The following is a 3,073-nucleotide window of genomic DNA, read 5'->3' on the forward strand; positions in this document are numbered from 1 at the left end:
TTTCCAGAGCTATGAACAACTAAACCCCCTTTCATTGGGTTAGGGAGCTCTGTTGTAATTTGATGGATCAATTATAGTTTTCATTCTTCTTCTTCTTTCTTTTCTCTTGATTTACTAGAAGGCTTTCGATCTTAATCTAATTGGTTAGTTGTCTTGGAAAAGAAACTCTCCATAATTGGATCTCCTCTGTGCCTTGGAAAAGGGATGAGGAGATCATGCTAGAAATGCTTTCTCATGTTGGACCAAATTGGGGTTTGGGCGGATATAGTAATATATAATCCTCCCAACACTTTGATTTGGAAATACATGTGGTATAATCAGTGACCACACTTCATCTCTTCCCATGAGCAATTAAATCAAGGAATTGGGCAATTGTTCAAGCTTAGAGAGATTGGATTGCCAAGGAATTGGGATCCAATCACCTAAGATTGCCAAGGAGATCAATGAATGCATTGATTGAGGAAGAGATGAGAATGAACTTGATCCGGAGAATGCAACATCTCCTAAGCCCAATGAATCCCCATCTCTAATCTTACCCATTCTCTTTACTTTCTGCCATTTATTTCCATGTCCATCTTCCCAAATCCCCATTTATGATTCTGCACTTTATTTTCTGCAATTTACTTTCCCGCCATTTAATTTCCTGCAATTCTCAATTACATTCTGTTTAGCTCAACTAGCACACTCTTCCAACTAAAGTTGCTTGACCAATCAATTCCTGTGGGATTCGACCTCACTCTATTGTGAGTTTTTACTTGACGACAATTCGGTATACTTGCCGAAGGGAAATTTGTTGAGAGACAAGTTTTCGTGCATCAAGTTTATGGCGCCGTTGCCGGGGATTAATTTTGTATCGACAATGATTAAGTTGGAAGTTCACTAGATTGAGCATTTTCTTTTTATTGTTTAATTTGCTTAGTCATTTACTCTTAGTTTCAATTAATCTTCTTCCTCATCCCATATCCCCTCGTTGTTTTCTTTTTCTTTGAATTTACTTACAATTCTGCTCACTAACCCACTAACTGTTTGATAATTTGCACCACTCACACTAACAATCACTCTAACAAGAATAATCACTTCATTTATTTTCTTGCTGTGTGCTTTGTTAGTTGTATGATAGGGAGCGAAGCAGAGCTTCAACTTCCTTTGATTCCGAACCTGAGAGGACCCTCCATAGATTGAGGAGGGAAGCAAGAGGGAAAAGAGTTGTTGGTGTTGAGGAAGAGGAAGAGTACTTTGAAACAAACATGGAGGAGAACATGGAAAACAACCATAAAGAAGAAGCTCACAACCATGCCAGAGAAGGCCCTGTGAATCATGCTGGGCAAGAAAGGAGAGTTCTAGGCTTTTACATCAATCCAAACCCAGGAAATTGTGGAAGTAGCATCCAAAAGCCCACCATACATGCCAACAACTTTGAATTGAAACCCCAGCTCATCACCCTTGTTCAGAATAATTGCTCATTTGGAGGAAGTTTCCAAGAAGACCCCAATGAACATCTAACCACCTTCCTAAGAATATGTGATACTGTGAAGTCTAATGGCGTTCATCCAGATGTCTATAGGTTGCTTTTGTTCCCTTTCTCACTCAGGGACAAAGCATCTAAGTGGCTGGAGTCCTTCCCGAAGGAGAGCTTAACGAATTGGGAAGACGTGGTAAACAAATTTTTGGCAAGATTCTACCCTCCTCAAAGAATCAACAGGCTGAGAACTGAGGTACAAACCTTTAGGCAACAAGATGGTGAGATTCTCTATGAGGCATGGGAGAGGATTAAGGACTTAACAAGAAGATGCCCACCAGACATGTTCAATGAATGGGTTCAACTACACATCTTCTATGAAGGTCTTTCTTATAATTCAAAGAAGGTCGTAGACCATTCATCAGAGGGCTCTCTAAACAAGAAGAAAACCATTGAAGAAGCCATAGATGTCATTGAGACTGTCACTGAGAATGAATACTTCTATGCTTCTGAAAGAAGCAACACTCGAGGAGTAATGGAGATGAACCACATGGATGCACTGCTGGCTCAATACAAGATGATCACCAAGCAGCTAGCAGATCTTACCAAGAAGGTGGAAGAAAACCAAGTCACAGCAGTCATCACCTCATCACCAGCTCAAGAAAGAGTGAATGTAGGAGAAGAGGGTGACTGGGAACAAGCCAACTATGTTGAAAACTCACCCAGACAGACCCATGATCCATATTTCAAAACTTATAATTCTGGTTGGAGAAACCACCCTAACTTTGGGTGGGAAAATCAACAAGACCAAGGCCAAGACCAGAGACGCCACAACCACAATCCCAACAATAATGCAATTCACCAACATACCTCACAGAGATCCTATCAACACCCACCTAATCACCCTTATCAACCACCTAATCTCAACCCACCATCACTAACTGAGGATAGACTCTCCAGGATTGAGACTCTTCTTGAAGAAATATGTAAAAAAGTCCAAGACAATAGAGTATTCAAGGATGAAGTGTGATGAGCGGATAATTTATACGCTTTTTGGCTTTGTTTTTAGGTAGTTTTTAGTATGATCTAACTACTTTTAGGAATGTTTTCATTAGTTTTTATGTTAAATTCACATTTCTGGACTTTACTATGAGTTTGTGTGTTTTTCTGTGATTTCAGGTATTTTTTGGCTGAAATTGAGGGACCTGAGCAAAACTCTGATAGAAGGCTGACAAAGGACTGCTGATGTTGTTGGAATCTGACCTCTCTACACTCGAAATGGATTTTCTGGAGCTACAGAACTCCAAATGGCGCGCTCTTAACAGCGTTGAAAAGTAGACATTCAGAGCTTTCCAGCAATATATAATAGTCCATACTTTATTCGATATTTGATGACGTAAACTGGCGCTCAACGCCAGTTCCATGCTGTATTCTGGAGTCAAACGCTAGAAACACGTCACGAACCAGAGTTGAACGCCAAAAATACGTTACAACTTGGCGTTCAACTCCAAGATAAGCCTCAGCTCGTGTAAACCCTAGTAGCTAGTCTAGTATAAATAGGATAGTTTACTATTGTATTAGACATCTTTGATAAGTTTATGCGATCTTAGACAT

General features: G+C 40.0%; 1 non-coding gene across 1 annotated transcript; it reads right to left on the minus strand.

Moving 5' to 3' along the window:
* Positions 1–1,700: 1,700 nt before the first annotated feature.
* On the minus strand, positions 1,701–1,804 carry LOC130954290 (small nucleolar RNA R71). The gene has a single exon (XR_009076242.1). It is a non-coding gene; the product is annotated as a small nucleolar RNA R71 (small nucleolar RNA).
* Positions 1,805–3,073: the final 1,269 nt, after the last annotated feature.

This window comes from Arachis stenosperma, chromosome 1 (genome assembly GCF_014773155.1).
Source record: "Arachis stenosperma cultivar V10309 chromosome 1, arast.V10309.gnm1.PFL2, whole genome shotgun sequence".
Taxonomy (NCBI): Eukaryota; Viridiplantae; Streptophyta; class Magnoliopsida; order Fabales; family Fabaceae; genus Arachis; species Arachis stenosperma.